This window comes from Schistocerca cancellata, chromosome 2, assembly GCF_023864275.1.
Source record: "Schistocerca cancellata isolate TAMUIC-IGC-003103 chromosome 2, iqSchCanc2.1, whole genome shotgun sequence".
In the NCBI taxonomy this organism is placed as follows: Eukaryota; Metazoa; Arthropoda; class Insecta; order Orthoptera; family Acrididae; genus Schistocerca; species Schistocerca cancellata.
The window spans coordinates 570,326,538-570,345,595 of NC_064627.1; the positions used below are offsets into that span (position 1 = coordinate 570,326,538).

The 19,058-nt window shown below is 42.6% G+C and overlaps 1 protein-coding gene across 1 annotated transcript in view; it reads right to left on the reverse strand.

The window, feature by feature from the left end:
* Positions 1–5,091, reverse strand: part of LOC126146932 (uncharacterized) — a 28,800-nt gene extending 23,709 nt beyond the window's left edge. Inside the window, exon 1 of the mRNA XM_049915653.1 lies at positions 4,571–5,091. The gene's annotated coding sequence lies outside the window, so the exon portion shown is untranslated. The remainder of the gene's footprint in view (positions 1–4,570) is intronic.
* Positions 5,092–19,058: the final 13,967 nt, after the last annotated feature.

The window sequence follows — 19,058 nt, forward strand, 5'->3', positions numbered from 1 at the left end:
GTCAATGAAGGAACTTATGATGGGGTGCATTGTCATGTTGATACAAACAGTCATGGTCTCTGAAGTGTCTCTACTGTGTGTACTACACAATGCTCAAAAATGTGTAGATATCCCTTCACAGTTAGCATTTTTGGAGGTATAATAATGGGACCACACCATCATCACGAAAACATTCCCATGCTTCCTCCAAGCTTCACTGTTGGCACTACATATGATGGTAACTAGCATTTTCGAAACATTCACCAAATCCAACAACTAACATTTTTGAAATATTCACCAAATCCAAATGCTTCCATTGGATTACCATGGGATATAGCATTGTTCATCACTCCAAATCATTTGTTTCCATTCATCCTCTGTCCACTGCAAGTATCACTTAGCATTGACTACAGAAACATGAGAGTTATGAGGAGCTGTTCGACAGTTGTACCCCATTCTTTTTAAGTCTTTACGCACAGTCACTATGCAAGCTGAGCTGCTGGTAGCCCCCTTGAACTCACCTGTGATCCCTTCCACTGATTTCAGTGGAATTTTTTACAGCCACCCTCCACAGTACTTCCTGTCCGTTAGTAAATGAGGCCTGCCTTGTCTTTTTTTTAGCTGTCATTGTTGCTTTATGTCTTCACTTCACAATCACATCACCAAGGGTCGACTTGGACAGCTTTAGAAGGGATGAAGTGTGCCTAATGGATTTGTTACTGAATGGTTAGTCCACGTTCCAAGTCACTGAGCTCAACTAACAACACTATATACTCTGCCTCTCTTTATGCTGGCAGGTTGGTATCTCGGTATCAGTTCCAAATTAAGTAGTGGTGTCCAGATACTTTTTATTAGTTTGAAAGTATAAATAAAAGGTCCGTAATCCTGATTCCCAGAGGGGGAGGAAGGTAGCAGTTGACCCCTCTTGCCCTCCTCCTCCCTTGTGGATGGCTAAATCTACATCTACATTTGTACTCGGCAACCACTTTGAAGGGATTATCACGTAATCAGCTGCAGTATATCATATCACAAGCATGGAATTAACTTGCACATTTTGGTTTTGTATAGTGGGAAAAGTGTAATGTTAACCTATGTGCTTAAAAGCAGGGAACTGAGGAACAGAAAGAAAAGTGTGGTTATTAGCATTCTTTTAAACATGTATTAACATCCTATCTCATGTCCTAGCTACCATTAAGGTAGGCCTACTGCCTTCTAAATTTGCTGTCCTTGCAGATTCTGGAGAACATTCCCTTATTTCTTGTGTTACCAGTCCACTTAAATTTCAGCGTACTTCTATAATGAAATGAAAAATTCTGACATAAGCTGCAGTTGGGCATTGAAATGAACCAGTGCCGACAAGTGAAAATTCATGGCAGAACGGGACTCAAACGTGGATTTCCCACTTTACCCAAGGTTGACAGGGGGCACTACGTACGTAGTGTGCGACAAGTTGAGAATCTGAATAGGGCAGTAAATGTGCTTGGATACTCGAAGCAGCTAATGTGAGCGCTCTCGTAAAGTAGAAAATCCAGGTTCGAGACCCCATCTGGCACGCATGTTCAATTGTCACCACTGAATCCACTTCAGTGCCCAATTGCAGCCCACGTCAGGAGTTAGTTCAGTTCATCAAGTGTATGTACAGCTGCAGGTTCCAGAATGCTGCACGTTCTCAAAGATGCAATATTCCTTCAGACATGCATCCCAAGGAACAGGCACTGCAGTGAGTACAGTCGTTATGAAATACATGAAATGTGTTCACAGTTGCGAATACTAACAACCATCAGCTGTATAAGGGAATGACGTGAATGAAAATTTGTGCTGGTGTGGGACTCGAAGCCGGATTTCCCACTTCACGCAAGCCGTCGCTTTGGCTACGTATCCATGCACGGCCAGATCCAACCTTCCCTATGTCGTCGTTCCTGCATCATAACCGGTACTCTCACACAAATTATGTAATTCCCGGACATGGGAGGGCATTTTAATTGAATACCGCTGCATGGAATCGGAAGATAAATAGGATATGACAGTGCCCGCGTTGTTAGGAAAGCGATGCAATGTCCCTTCGGACAAGCATACACCTCCGAATAAACATTGCTCGCTCTTAACAACACAGGAACTAGAGTATCGTTTTTATCCGCCGATACCGGACAGCGATTTTCAATTAAAACGCCCTCTCCTGTACGGGAATTACATGTGTGTACGAGAACAAGTTGTGTTGCAGGAACGACGACATATGCAATTCTGAATGCTGTCGTGCGTCGTGCATGGATGGCAAAAGTGGTTAAGGCGACTGCTCGCGCAAAGCGGAAAATCTGCGTTCGAGGCATTCCCTCGCACAGGTGATGTTGCGAATACATTTATACTTCCGTAACACCAAATCTCAAACGCTTCGTTTCACTTTTTTCCGGCTTCCCAAAGCTCTTTCACTTAACAGACCAATATTTTTCATTTTAGGGCTTCCCTCTATGCCACTGACAAAAACCGCAAGCGATGCGCAATCAGTACAGTAATCTCACAAGAATTCTAGGCTATCGACGGTACTCTATTGCCTAATTTGTTTGTACAGCCGGAATTCGTCCTAAATTCAGCAACCGAAAGTCCATTTATCGTCATGCATGCAGTAACGAACTTAAAAATATTTCCTAATGGACCCATAGCGTGCAAAAATGAATCTAGAAACAATTTTTAGTTACAGTAATTGGAAAGTAGCTTTCAGGCTTTAGTCGGAATCAAAGACACGCACGGTCATTGTTTTCCAAGTGGTTGTACGATTCGTAACAAATAATATGCGTTATTGTAATTATTCGGAATAGCGCGAATTGCAAGCGTATGTGAGTTCCGAAATTTGTCGTAGTCTGCCAGGTAGGATATGAGAGAAGATGTAAACGTTCTTACTCGAACCGAAGCCGAAGCAGAGCTGTTCGGTAAATTATGGGTAGTCATGGAAAGCTAGTTGTAGCCTCAATCACAGCAAAGGCAGTACAGCATGACGTGACAAGACTAAGTTTTATACAAACACAAGAATCTTGATAGGCTGTATTTTGCGCTCTGTTCCTTGAGGTACCGGTACAGTACAAGCAAAGGAAACATTAAGCACTTCCACATCAGGTGGCAAGTGGTTGAGACGGAGGAATCTAATTCTCGAGGGATGAATGAAGTTAAAATCCTCGTCTTGTTATTCTGATTTATGTTTTCCTTTGGTTCCTTAAATCACTTGAGGCGAATGATGGTATGGTTTCTCAAACAGGATTGCGAACGATTTCCTTCACCGTACTGTACTTGAGCAGCCTGAGCAATAAAGACCTCGATGTCGACAGGACGTGAAATACTACATATTTTCTATTGCGAGCTACTTAACTGTGTTTAGAAACGTCCTGACGGTAAGGTACAGAAACGAATCATCCTTCAGAAGGACACACATCAGCATAACTATTCCCGACTCCAAGTATTGTGCTGCATTTTACCACAAAAAATTTCAGAATGCAGTCTCACTTTGTTAAGACGTGCAATATAACAACTACAACGCACCAGAAGTTGGTTAATTTCACGAGATTCAATTATGAAAAACAAGAACAGCTGAACAATTGCAAATTAACTAAATGTCAGAATGAAGGTAAGGCGATTATAATATTATAGGTTGGCTGTCTGGTACCGTGTGAAAGTTTAGCGGCCCCATTCCCGTCAGTTTTTACTTCCACGCCACCAGTAGCAATCTTAGGATACCCAGAGATATTACAAAATTCTTTTAAAAGCTGTATTTTTACGTCACACACCATGAGAAGGAGTTAAAAATCACCGACCTCAGGTGCATTTGAGCGTATGAATATGCATAGAAGACGACGACGCATTAACCACTCATTCGCCGGCGCTGAGAATAATCACACAATTCCTAATTCGCTTACATCCGCCCCCCCCCTCCCCCCTCTATGGTGCTCCGGCAGGGACCACCAAAACAATACTAGACCAATTAAGTGCGCACGGTGTCATTTAGGGAGTCATACTATCCGCGCTCCATACGTGCCTGGAACGGGAAGAATCCCTAATATGTGGGACAATGCCCCCTGCCGTGCACTTCACAACGGTTTTCAGACTATCTAGGTAAGCTTATGAGAACTAAGAACCGGTATCAGTTGTTGAAATAGACAATCTACGCCACCTACTTTTAATTAGTGCATAGCAGCTCTAAAACGTACCTTGTAGTTTTCGTTGGCCTATAGGAAACTTAACCTTATGGGGCTCCAACATCGCTGCTGCTTGGAGACCATAACAGTAATGCTTTTATTAAGTACTGATCTAAATATAAAAGAACTGGCAATGTAAGCGCTCAGAGAAAACAGTTATTTAAGAATTTTGGATTTCAGCCTGAAATTTAGCTGTCTACTAAATTTCCATGCTCTAGGCTGCTGTTTAGTTCGCCCGTATGCTTAAAGTCGTCCCTGATTTAAACCATAAGCCATTAACAAGATGCGACAAGCGTATTCTTTGGGAAGGATTCAGTCAGTGTGTGATGCCCACGTTAAAAACAATACGTAATACGAATTCTTGACACTCCTAGCAACATCACAAGAGTACGTCGTTAGTGAAAGCTTACCTGTGCGTCTTCCACAGCGGCCTTCAACAGAACGTGTGATGACAGCTATGATGGTGGCACGCCTGCTGCTCACGTTGAACCTTGAGTTTTCCTCCTCTTATCTCCATCCCTTGCGGTTCCCCCCACTGTCTAGCTTGCTGGATGACAGGCGTACAACACATTAAGGAGATTTTTTTACCAAGACATAAACAACTATAGAAACGAGAATTAAAGTGTACATGTGCAACCGACTGGATAAACAATGGTACATTTAAATCTAAAACAGAAGATGAGAGCAGTTATAATCGATGGGCATAAAAAAAAATGCTAAAGGCGCTAAATACGGAATACGCTGAGGATGTTTTGAGACTACAATCAATATTTCCAATACGTTACATTGGTGGCCAATAAAACAGTAAAGGTGCGTGTCCACAAGCAATTAACGTCTACATGCATTTGCTGAGATTTTTACGTCGACCAAAAACTTCTGCACGTTTACTTCTGCAAATCGCTTGGACAAGTTAATTTCGGCAATCTGCTGCAAGTACTTGCATAAGTGTTTCCACTAGAGACGCATCGTGTGGCGGTCAAATGGATGTTTACATTGTCGTGATAAAAACCAGAGCAGTCGCCATCATAGCTGGCTTATTTATTAAAGATAAGTCGTGGCGAAAATCAAAAAGTTATGTAAGAAAAATGTTTGGGCGAAGAAGTCGATGTAGAAGTGTGCATGTTTATCAGGAAACACTACTGTATGAATTAAAATCAGGACTTCGCCCAGATTAAAAACTTTATGAGAATGTCGAAAATCTCTTGTATGTTATAAAATAAAATATGCGAAACCAGGGTACAAAAATGTTACAGTCTGTGTCTCCAAGAGTTCGCCTTTTAATTACTCTTCGATTTTTGCATAAACATTATTTATCACAAACATAACGCATTTATGTTTACGCTGAGATTAAAAATCATTTAAATTTAAAGACATCTCTACTACTGTTCTGCGTGAAACAAAGTAATCGCTTAATTTTTTTGCATTTCCGTTTATGGATTGCCATAGTATATTTGTTTCGGTTCATCAGTCTTTATGCCTTCTTTTCGGCACTACCCTGGTCGTACCGGTATTGAACACACAAAACTTCTGCAAGTTTGAAAAAACTTCCGTCAACTGGCAATTTCAGCAGGTTTTTGCAGCAAAGGGCAAGAAACCGTTTCCACTTACTTGCGGAAGCTGCTTTTGCAAGTGGATGAAGCTTGCGGAAGTCGAGTTGTTGAGGGTGTTTGCATGTCAAATAACGTGGAGTAGCTTCTGCAAGCGACTTGCAGAAGTTTACCTGCTATTGGAGACACGCCTTAAGGCCAGAAAGGACAACAAACAACGAAATTTTAATTGTACGTATACGGTGTAGTAGAAAAACCATATGATCAAATTTGTAGGCGGTATAGGGCCCGTACAGAGCACGAAATTTACTACACGGAGCTGCCTCTTCTGACAGCGACACTGGCGGGACATTTAGACATCTAGTTGATTTGAGTTAGGACGACAGATGCCTGTACATCACTGCGTGCTTCTCCAAGTCTTCGCCAGAGTTCTTCATTCATAGTGGATGGTGAGAGGTGCTGTGACAGCGACGGTAAACCATAACCAGATGCATTTAATGGGTGAGAGACGTGGAAAACATACTGACCGGGTCAGCTGTCCAACACCGTCTGTACTGAGATAGGTTCAGACAGCATGGGCAACATGCGGTCGTACGCTATCTTTTTGGAAAAAATGGCTCTGAGCACTATGGGACTCAACTGCTGTGGTCATAAGTCCCCTAGAACTTAGAACTACTTAAACCTAACTAACCTAAGGACAGCACACAACACCCAGCCATCACGAGGCAGAGAAAATCCCTGACCCCGCCGGGAATCGAACCCGGGAACCCGGGCGTGGGAAGCGGGAACGCTACCGCACGACCACGAGATGCGGGCTATCTTTTTGGAAAGTAACGTCGTGGAGACTGGATAGGGCGCAGCCACCGGCCTTTACACGTCCGAAATGTAATGGCCTCTGCCAAAATAAATGGCTGTATGAACCAGCGGCGAGTAGTTAGCCTCCCTCGAAAATCCACTGCCGTTCTACCTAACAACTTTCACGATGCCGAGGGGTGTTTTGCTGCATTACGGAAAACTCTACGCAGAAGTGATGATCTAAGACATGATTACGACAACTTGATGTCAGAACACATTAAAAATGACCAAGTACATCTACATTTACATCTACATTTATACTCCGCAAGCCACCCAACGGTGTGTGACGGAGGGCACTTTACGTGCCACTGTCATTACCTCCCTTTCCTGTTCCAGTCGCGTATGGTTCGCGGGAAGAACGACTGTCTGAAAGCCTCCGTGCGCGCTCTAATCTCTCTAATTTTTACATTCGTGATCTCCCCGGGAGGTATAAGTAGGGGGAAGCAATATATTCGATACCTCATCCAGAAACGAACCCTCTCGAAACCTGGCGAGCAAGCTACACCGCGATGCAGAGCGCCTCTCTTGCAGAGTCTGCCACTTGAGTTTGTTAAACATCTCCGTAATGCGGAGTTAATTCCTCCAGAAAAATCTGCAAATTCATTTTATTTGTCTCATCAAGTGGTCAAAGAGAGAGAGAAAGGAGAACACAAAATGTGGAATGACGTTAGATGGTTGCTCTCACTAACAAACTGTACCCTCTCCTAATGCACTTAAGAAATCGGGCCAAACTGAAGTGATTGAAGTGCTTATGAGGTTCCGTCTGCGATGCCTCGTCATTGCCGACATTGTTCAAGCTTTTCTGCAGCTCCCTCTACATCCCGAAGATAACGATCTTACTAGATTCTTCTAGTGCAAGACCAACAATAACAAGATTGAGGATCACAATTAAGTAAGACAACGGGCAGGTCGTAATTTCTAAGTTCTGTTGCAAGCGATATACACGGCGCGAGTGTCATGGCGCGAGGTATCGATTTTGTTTACAGCGTTGCTGACAACACGTTTTCTAACGCCAATAGTGTTCCTGAGATGAGTGGAGCCAACGCAGTGTCGATGTGCTCTACTCTTACCTGGCGGGAGTTAATTTCGAGATTGTGTACGGTGGAAAGTGGTTTAGACTTCGCTATTTTAGGAACTGCGTGGGTTCTCATGGGGAGACATGTGTCAAACTAGGCGAAAGATATAGCGAGAATGAACCCCGAGAACGGAAAAACAGGTTTGCTCCCGTCTGCGTACACAAAACGCGGAATTGTCGATGACAACGCTGTACACAAAATGGATATCTGTTGTCATGACAGCCATGCACTCGATCGCTGTTCTTGTCAGTGTTTAAACAAAATCTATATCTCGCACCATGACGGTCGCGTGTTCGATATGTGTCGGTAGCAAGAGATCTTGAAAATTACCGGATAATTTGTCGATTCTCACGTCTTCCTTTTGGCCTTGATGCAGCCCGTTTCTGCTTTCAACAACCATATGTGAACTAGCAATCAGTTCCAGTTCACTCCACCAACTGTGTTATTGGACGGGAACATGTACATGGATGACTTTGATGCAGGTACTAAATCGGAAAGTAGCATACTATCGTTGTATTACGAGTTGTCTTCGCTAATGACGAAAATAAAACTGAAATTGTCGGAGTGGGCAACTAATTCGCAACAATTATCCACAATTTAAAATGTGGAAGGAAGGTAGATCAAAACAAAAGTCACGATTCTAGGAATGTCATGGAACTCTGAAGAAGACATTCTGAATGAGTCAGCAACGGGTCATTGGAAAATGTTCAGAGACAACTGCAACAAAAATAGTTACTGCGACCAACAACCGGTCTTTATGATCCTCTGGAATTAGTAACTCCGGTATCCACTGTAGTAAAAATTCTGTTTGAAGACACTTTGCTGCTCGGACTAGATTGAGACGAACCCATGCCTCGCAATCTATTGGTTAGATCGGTGGTCGTCAGACGTCTTTGCTCAAGAGCCAGTATTGACGTGGGCCGCAAACTGACCGATCTTATTAATTGGCAACCCACATAAATTAGTATGTTATAACCCCAATGCACAAGCTATATTAAGATCGCGGTAAGGTTGCCGCCGAACCCCCAATTAGTGATCGTTAACAGTATCAACCATTCGGAACACTTAGTGTCGACTGTTCTCTTAGATTGCTGCTGTCCTCAGCAACCCCAAAGGTGTAATACTCTAATTGCTTGACGAAATGTTTTAGTGTTGTCTGTGTAAGCGGATGACTGATTAATAACTGTAATTTTACTTATATTTAAATGCATTATGCAATGTTAGACTTCATCACAAAAGCCTACTAAATGTTTTGAATATCATTTTTCGGCCACTCATTAGGTTGCTCCTGTATTAAGCAGCTTTAATGTAATTTGATATTCCTTGATATAAATATGTAGGCCTATCGCATTTGACCGTCTCTATAAGGCGCATTCACGAATGCATGTTACTTTCGTTCGAAATTTTTACAGTAGCAGTACGAATCACTTATGCCTGCCGAGTCGTCAATACTGGATGATAAACACTGAAACATTCCCTCTTCCACATCTTTTAACTACGCAGTGGCCACTCTATACTTACCCCTCTACCCCTGAGGTAAGCACCCAACTCTGCCGAGCTCACGGCCGAAATTTCCATCACTTGAAATCAAGCACATCTTAAAATACTAGTGTAAATATTTCTGTGGGTTACTGAGCAAAAAAACTACATTGTTAAGAAGCTCATAACGTTAGTTGCTAGGTGTATATCATAAAAAAGTTACGAACCACTCCTTATGTTTGACATGACCCCGAGGGCGTTAGCTGGTATAGGTACAGGGGAAAACATCTGACAACGCCCGAATGCCAATACTTTGAATACCAACTTTACTATATTGACATTAAAATAGTAAGTGAACATTCGTTATCATGAACAGCAAGATCCTCAATATAATTTCTTAATGAAAATTCCTGAAGTATGATTTTAACAGATCAAAGAACAGCTCTCAGAATCAATTTACTACGCTTAAAACTCAAATCTCTTTTTAAGCAAAGGAAAAAAATACAATTTGCATAATGCAAGGTTAAATAAAAGATTCTAACGCCACATGGTAGTAGCAAAATTTTCCTAAATATCACCTGTGATCACTAAAGGTAATAAAATATTGATCACAAAATTTTAATTAAAACAACAACTTAAATGCAATAAAAAATGTGTGTGAAATCGTATGGGACTTAACTGCGAAGGTCATCGGTCCGTAAGCTTACACACTACTTAACCTAAATTATTCTAAGGACAAACACACACACCCATGCCCGTGGGAGGACTCGAACCTCCGCCGGGACCACCCTCACAGTCCACGACTGCAGCGCCTTAGACCGCTCGGCTAATCCTGCGCGGCTAAATGCAATAAAATCTGACTACTATCAATGTACATCAAACCCCGTAGCCTATACGATGCGCACCGTATCACAAAATATTTTTCTTCCTTTTGAACACTTTACATCCTAAACCTCACTACATGTTTCAAATACTACCCACAACGAATTATGACAACTAATTTAGCATAGGTGTCATAATTAACCAGGTACGTAAATTTTTTCCTTTCAAAATGAATAAAAAACAGACAAATCAACTCTTAATCTCAATGGTTATATCCGTTAAAAATATACAGGGTGTTTATAAATGAATATCGAGGTTTTAACGCTTTATTATATTTATTACATTAAACTTACAGTTATAAATGATATGTCAAATGTAAGAGCAACTCAAACAGTTGTGTTTGGCACCAGTGCGCCAACTCACAGGCATAGCGAAGTACGCGACTGATTGAACTTCACTGTACCCAAGCGCTGGACAGGCCGCAAGGGGGTCAATGACAGGACTTGCTTTGCATGGTCTCCACGTTCTCCCGACCTGACGCCATGCAATTTTTTCCTTTGGGGCTTCATCAAGGATCGTGTGTACGTGCCTCCGCTACCAGCATACCTCCCTGAATTAAGAAACTGGATTGAAGCAGCTGTTGCTACAATCACTGAAGACACACTTACCAACGTTTGGCAAGAACTCGGCTATAGACTTGATGTGTGCCGTGTGACAAATGGTGCTCACATTGAACATTTATAAGGTTCTTGGTAAAACTGTTTGAGTTGCTCTTTCATTTGACATATCATTTATAACTGTAAGTTTAATATAATAAATATTAATTTATAAACACCCTGTACAGTACATATCTTTTGACTTCGTCGTGGTCATGCGCTGTTGTGTACAAAGCTCTCCTTCAGGATCACATGCGTCGCGGGAAAGATTTTCCACGATGTACAAAACGTTAACAGGGCGCAGCCAACTTACACAAATTGCGTACTGGGATTATACGTCGATGTGGAAGCGGCTCGCAAATCTTAAAATGGACGAGGGAGTAGATGCGGTACTAGTAAACACTTCGACTATACTTCACCGCACCAGACATCAGCACGTTCAAATGGCGCTGAGCACTATGGGACTTAACTACTGTGGTCATCAGTCCCCTAGAACTTAGAACTACTTAAACCTAACTAACCTAAGGACATGACACACATCCATGCCCGAGGCAGGATTGAACCTGCGACCGTAGTGGTCACGCGGTTCCAGACTGTAGCGCCTATAACCGCACGGCCACTCCGGCCGGCACATCAGCACGATTGGGTAGATAGGACAACTGTTGCAAGGCAATCCCAGCAAATTTTAATTTCATTGAGAGAGGGGGGACAGTGTGACCAAAGAAGGATCCTTCCGATAACGAGTAATTATCAGCGCTGTAACGGCTGTCATTATCTCGGCTCAGATCACTATACTACACTGAAGCGCCAAAGGAACTGGTATAGGCATCCGTATTCAAATACAGAGATATGTGCACAGGCAGAATACGGTGCTGTGGTCGGCAACGCCTTAATCTGTGACAACCCGGCGGCCGGTGCGGCAGGCCGGTTGCCGGTGCGTCACAGCCGCACTCTTGTGTGACCGCCGCCATGCAATAACGAGCGATTCAACAGTGCGGCCTGCCGGCTACGGATCAAGGCCACAGGCCGGACGGCCAGGTCGCATTCTGTCTGGCCAGGCCTATAGATCGGTTACTGCTGCTACAATGGCAGGTTATCAAGATTTAAGTAAGTTTGAACGTGATGTTATAGTCGGCGCACGAGCGGTGGGACACAACATCTCCGAGGTAACGTACCGTGAATATCAGGAATCCAGTAATAAAACATCAAATCTCCGACATCGCTGTGACTGGAAAAAAATCCTGCAAGGGACTAACGACGACTGAAGAGAATCGTTCAACGTGACAGAGTGCAAACCTTCCGTAAATTGCTACAGATTTCTTTGCTGGACCATTAGACCATCAACAAGTGTCAGCGTCTGAACTGTTCAACGAAAAATCATCGGTATGGGCTTTCGGAGCCGAAGGCCCACTTTTGTGCCCTTGATGACTTCACGCATCGCCTGAGCCTGTCAACACCGACACTGAATTGTTGATGACTGGAAAGATGTTGCATGGTCGGACGAGTCTCGTTTCAAATTGTATCGAGCGGATGGATGTGTACTGGTATGGAGACAACCTCATAAATCGACAGACCCTTCATGTCAGTAAGGGCAAACTCTGTGGAGGCTCTGTAATGGTGTGGGGCGTGTGCATTTGGAGTGATATGGGACCCCTGATACGTCTAGATACGACTCTGACAGGTGACACGTACGTAAGCATCCTGTCTGATCACCTGCATCTGTTCGTGTCCATTTTGCATTGCGACGGACTTGGGCAATTTCAGTAGTACAATGAGACATCTCACAAGTCCAGGATTGCTACAGAGTGGCTCCGGGAACACTCTTCTGAGTTTCAGCACTTCCGCTGGCCACCAAACTCCCAAGACATGAACATTATTGAGCATATCTGGGATGCCAAGGGACGTGCTTTTCAGAAGAGATCTCCACAGCCCCGTACTCTTGCGGAAAATGGACGGCCCTGCGGGATTCATGGTGTCAGTTCGCTCTAGCGCTACTTCAGATATTAGTCGAGTCCATGTTACGTCGTGTTGCGGCGCTTCTGGGTGCTCGCGGGGGTCCATACGATATTAGACAGGCGTACCAGTTTCTTTGGCTCTTCAGTGTAGATTAAAGCATTAATTTTACTGGACGAACCACTGAATATGAGTTCCAATTGCGCTTTAATTTTACACTAAACACTGTCACTAACAAAACTCGGTCAGGTAAACGGCGTTCGCTTCTAGCTGTTGACTCAGGCAGCGTCTGGCGGGAGGAGACAGTCGGCGAGCGGGTAGGTCAGCCCTTTAACTGGCCCAGCTCTTGGCGGGTGCACTGACCACGCCCCCACTGACCAGTAGCAGCAACCTTCTGTCGGTGCCTCTGAAACACCAGTCCAGTGCTTCAACTCAAAGTTCGCTACTAGCCCGCGACCTTGAGAGGCTTGCGCTAGCTGCCAGCTGTCGCCGCTTTGTAATAAGTCGTCCGGTTAATAGCTTAAACACGCCGGAGACTTGGCGTTTTCGGCGTTCTCTGAGGGAGTAGCAGGCCACAGACAAGCTACGGTGGCCCATTTGTAAAACGTCCTCCCGTAGTCTTCATGCATCACAGTTTAACTTCTTATAACTAGCACAAAATACACATACGACATTAATCTTTTCTTGTCTACAAATACTATTTAATCAGATCTGTGGTCTCTGTGATGCTGCTTCAACTTTCGAGCGCCTAGCACTCGTACAGTACGTTAAGTTTCTAGTTCCCACCAGAGCAGTGGAAGTTATAGATCTAGCGTTATTTGATCGGTCTGCCCACCGAGCGACGTGGCGCAGTGGTAAGCACACTGGACTCACATTCAGGAGAGCGACAGTTCAAACCTGCGTCCGGCCATCCTGATTTAGGTTTTCCGTGATTTCACTAAATCACTCAAAAAAAAAAAAACAAAAAACAAAAAAAAAATGGTTCAAATGTCTCTGAGCACTATGGGACTTAACTTCTGAGGTCATCAGTCCCCTAGAACTTAGAACTATTTAAACCTACCTAACCTAAGGACATCACACACATCCATGCCCGAGGCAGGATTCGAACCTGCGATCATAGCGGTCGCGCGGTTCCAGACTGTAGCGCCTAGAACTGCTTGGCTACCGCGGCCGGCTAAATCACTCCAGGCAAATGCAAGGGGTGGTTCCTTTGAAGGGGCACGACCGATTTCCTTCCCCATCCTCCCCTAATCCGATGGGACCGATGACCTTGCTGTTTGGTCCCCTCCCCCCAAACCAACCAATCAATCGGTCTGCCCCAGAAGCCATCCCTAACGGCAAAGCCACTGGTACTAACTGAAGTGCGCCTGCCCTGAGGCAGTCGACAAATGCGGCAGCACTACCTAAAGTCCGTCTCACACAGAGTAAGATACGCTTCAATCTTACTTGCCGACCCACGCAACGGCTCCCTTTAGCGCTCTGTCGTCCGCTGGTCAGCTGCCCTGCACGAAGTTGTGCATGTTTCCTGTGGTAGGTCCAGTGTTACTTTTCTTGTGGGGCCTAGTCAGGTTCCCTGCATGCTGCCTGCGCTGGCCAATCAGGAATTAATTTGCCAACTGACGTCACAGTCTACAGGGTGGGAACTCTTGAGACAACGCCAGTCAACCCTCGAGACCAGATAGAACGTCACGCATTCGCCGGCCGACCTGCGATCTTTCTCATTTGATTGTAAAGAAACTATTCAGTAAAAAGTTTGATTCTCACACCTTATAGCTTCATTCGTCCGTTTCATGACGAACTGCCTGCCATTATGTTAAAGGTCACATTTACTGGGATATTTTAGGATTAAATTCACCGTGACGAGAATACCCTGCTCTGTTTGAATCTCGCCAGTTCTGATGCACTTCAAGTCTGTCGTTACGATTATATCGTCTGTCGTCATGTCGGTAGATTCCATAGTTTCTTTCTTGTCCGTCACGTGGTGGAGAATTTCTCCCTGAATCGTAACTGCGCGCTGGACCGTTGCGTCTAAAGTTATTCTGTCTCCCTTGATAATAATTAGTTTGGTTCCCATATTGTCTGTTTCTCTGATTGTCTCTGTGATAGTCATTACTGCGGAGAGGTGATCTTTCCCTGTAATTATTACTACTCTGCCAACGGTTGTCATACAGGTGGTGTCTGTTTCGGTCACGATTTACATTGAAAGAATAACCTTGTCGTATATTATTTCTGTCATCGCGGAATTGTGACGGATGTGATCTGTAATTGTTTTGCTCCTGTTTTTGCGTTCCGCAATTGTCAGTGTCAATTTCCAGTTCTTGTAACAGTCCCTGAAAAGCTTCAATGTCGTCTTTGCAACGTCCTGCTAAAATAATATGTCTCAAATGTTCAGGCAGTTTGATTAAGTAAATGCAGATGAGTTCTGAGGGGCTGTATGGGTTTGACAGGTACTGATTCTTGTGCAACATGTCTTCAAAATATTTCACAAGACTGGAAAATTCAGATTGTTCGAAATGTTTCATCATTATGATGCTATGCTTTACTCGGTCTTGTGTAGCTTGATACCAATATGCTGAGAGGAAGGCATGATAAAATTCTCCTTCACTGTGACAATCGTGAATGACCGATCGCATTCTTACAGCTGGTTCATTCTCCAAGTAGCCACACATAAATTCTAACCTGTGCTCCAATGACCAGTTGGGAGGAAAACAATGAGAAAATTGATGAAGCCATGCTTGTGGATGAATGTCGTTGCCAGAATTCTTAAATGTTTTGAATTTACGTGTAGTAATGAACAGCTTATAGTCGAAATCATCGTGTCGGCGAGTCGCACATCGCTCATTGTTACTTCGTTTCGGCGGTTCCATCTCAAAATCCAATGCGCCTTGACAATTTCTTTCATAATTTCCGAAGTGTCCTGTGTTATTATTTTGTGGTTGTTCCGTATTTCTATGTCCCTCTTCCCGTACTGGAGCGCGAGTGTCCTCTAAAATATGTAATTCTTGTATTACCTGCGCCAACTGATCTTGTACTTCCTGGATTTCTCTTTTGTACTGTGTATTGATTTGATTTTGATTTTGTTTGAATTTTCTAATTTGTCATAATTCCTATAACACTGGTGTATATGTTTATTTCTATTCTGTTGTAAAGTCTGTACTACAAATGTTATCTGTATTGTTATGTTCTTTAATGATGTATTTTGTACCTTTGTAATTGTATTCTTATGTTATAAAATTGTAATTGATACCAGTTCATCATATTATTAACTTGTTAGTTACATTTCACTGCACACTTTTCTGTTGGTCATAGTATATGGACAATGTGTGAGAAGTAGGGACTGTTAGTGTTTGCACATGTGTTGATAATTCAGCAAGGGACTGGATAACAGCATTGCTGGTTCTAAGGACAATTCCAAAAACTTTGTGAGTGCACAAGTGGTGGTTATGGACTTGCTATATTAACTGCAAGACTCTTCAATGGTGATTGTGCACCCGCACAGTCACAACAGATAGCTGCTGGCCATCTCTACAAGGACTACAGTGGGTCTACACCTTTGATGACCCACCAATACCATTATTTCTACAAGGACTACAGTGGGTCTGCATCTTTGATGATCCACCAATACCATTATTTCTACAAGACTGCAGTCGGTCTGCACCTCTGGTGGCCCACCAATACCATACTCTCTACCAAGACTACAGTGGGTCTGCTCTGTGATGACCTACCTACCAATCTTCTTCAAAACGTCGAATGACTCTGCTGTGGGTTTGCTCTGTTGTGGCCCATTACCTGTCAGCATGTCAAGAGTCAGCACTGTCTTTCAGTTGGAAGGACAACACTACTTCTTCAAGACTGCATGGAAATCCACTACTTCCATGTGCATTGTCTTTTACTGCTCAGACTTTGAAAAAAAAAAAAAAACTCTGAAATTTTACTGTGATGAACAATCTGGACTTTCTTTATGGACTGTGAGAAAATTTTAGCTATTGACCAACATTGTATAAATAAGTGTGTGCATTTGATATCTTTGTTATTGTAATTATCAAAAATTTTTTTAAAAATCATTATTGGCCACTGCCCAAAACACTTTGTAAAATTTTTTGTGGGGAGCATGGGGGCTATGTAAGTAGGCTTTTTATGTTTTCTTTATGTAAGTAGGCTGTTTAGGTTCTTATATTGGTAACGCCGCCGCCACGTAGCGCTCTCTGTATGAAAATCACTGGCTGTGCTGTGTGCAGTCTGTGGCTAGTTTGCATTGTTGTCTGCCATTGTAGTGTTGGGCAGCGGCAGCTGGATGTGAACAGCGCGTAGCGTTGCGCAGGTGAGCCGCCAGCAGTGATGGATGTAGGGAGAGAGATGGCGGAGTTTTGAAATTTGTAATACTGGATGGCATGAACTGTTATGTATATTATGATTATTAAGGTAAATACATTGTTTGTTCTCTATTAAAATCTTTCATTTGCTAACTATGCCTATTAGTAGTTAGTGCCTTCTGTAGTTTGAATCTTTTATTTAGCTGGCAGTAGTGGCGCTCGCTGTATTGCAGTAGTTCGAGTAACGAAGATTTTTGGTGAGGTAAGTGATTTGTGAAAGGTACAGGTTAATGTTAGTCAGGGCCATTCTTTTGTAGGGATTTTCGAAAGTCAGATTGCGTTGCGCTAAAAATATTGTGTGTTAGTTTAAGCTCAGCCTTGTATAATTTTTTCTAAGGGGACGTTTCAAGGTTTGCAGTGAATAGTAGAGGTTGCTATGAACTTTTGTTTGGGGCATGTTACGTCATATCGTAGCATGTGAAATGTAGCTAACATATTGAATTTTTTTTTAAACTTTGAAGGATACTGCTGTTTATTACCAATCTCAAGAAAACAGATCGTATGTAAACCACTTCGTCCGGAGCTCGCGCGCAAGCGAAAAAGCTGGAATGAAATATTCACAAAATTTCTCATATCTCATAAATGGTTTCAGATACAGAAGCAAGATTTTGGCAAATGTCAGTATCCAAAGAGAAGAATATTTCGCCATATAATTAATGTGTGAAACTTCCATATCTATCACAATATTTAGCGACTACAGATGTTTTCATTGAAATGATCTAATAACTAAGCGCCATTGACAGCTGGTGAAACGAGAATTACAGTGGGTTTGGAAAACTATATGTGAAGAAATCAGTTTGTTTTCATTGCAAAAACGGGCTTTTCTATAAACTATTGGTATGTCTTTAAATCAGTTGCTGTTTTATGATTCTGTCGCAGTTTCAACTGAATTAGAATGTCAGTAAGATGAATATTTATAAACTCAGTTGTACTTTGGCGAAAGAAACCGATTAATATGGCAACAAGGAGTCCTACATACTACTCAAAACTCGTCATTGATAACGTTTCTCTGAGGAAAAAAAAAAAGGTGATGATTAGTCTGAGGAAAATAAATCGCCACTTCGGTTGAAATTTCGGTGAAATCCTGTATTCCGTGTATTTTTAATAACGACTGATTTGGACTGAAACTATTCCTCAATAATCTAAGAACCATGGAAACAGTTAACAGCACGTAGCATCTCATTTTTTTCCTACTCCTATGGTGAATGAGGAATTTTACTTATTACCACAAACGTCTTTTGTGAAAGATATTGGTAATCTGTTTACACCTTGATAGACAGTTGACTGGAGTTTGCCAATCTAAATGTTTTCGTATCTCTCAGCTCACATATGTTGTTCTGAAACCACAGCAATTCTCATATTGCATCATTACATTTTTTAAAATCTGTAGACGCCTGAATATCGCGTTGCATATGGAAGTTTCGAGTATTAATCATAAGATGAAATACTCTACTCTGTTTATACTATCATTTGTCAGAATCTTGTTAAGATATCTGAAACCGTTTACGAGATGGTTCAAATGGCTCTGAGCACTATGGGACCTAACTGCTGAGGTCATCAGTCCCCTAGAACTACTAAAACCTAAATAACCTAAGGACATCACACACATCCATGCCCGAGGCAGGATTCGAACCTGCGACCGTAGCGGTCGCGCGTTTCCAGACTGTAGCGCCTAGAACCGCTCGTCCACTACGGCCGGCGTTTACGAGATAGGAGGAATCATACACCATGTGCAGTGGCGGCTCGTGAGTATCATTCTAGGTGTTCACCAATTTTTAGATTCAAGATGAATTTGAGAGCGTGAAATTAATATCATCTGCTGTATAATAGTTATGCTTGTGAACAAATTTATACAACTACATCTTCGGCCAATAACAATAATACTCGTAGTAATAATAATAATCATAAGATGCTTTACTTCTATGACAATATAAAGAATTACTTTTGTGGAATTTTGTTGTTCTGTACATAATGAAGTACAGTTTATAGCAAGAACGAAATAATGTGTAAGCTTTCGCTACTCACGACTTCGGATTTTTGTGTAAGTGGCAATTTTCGTGCTTTTTTTATTTTTTCGGACCAATGCACAAGATCCCTAATGCCTGTAGAACCATAAGAGCCTAAAGCAAACTGTTGT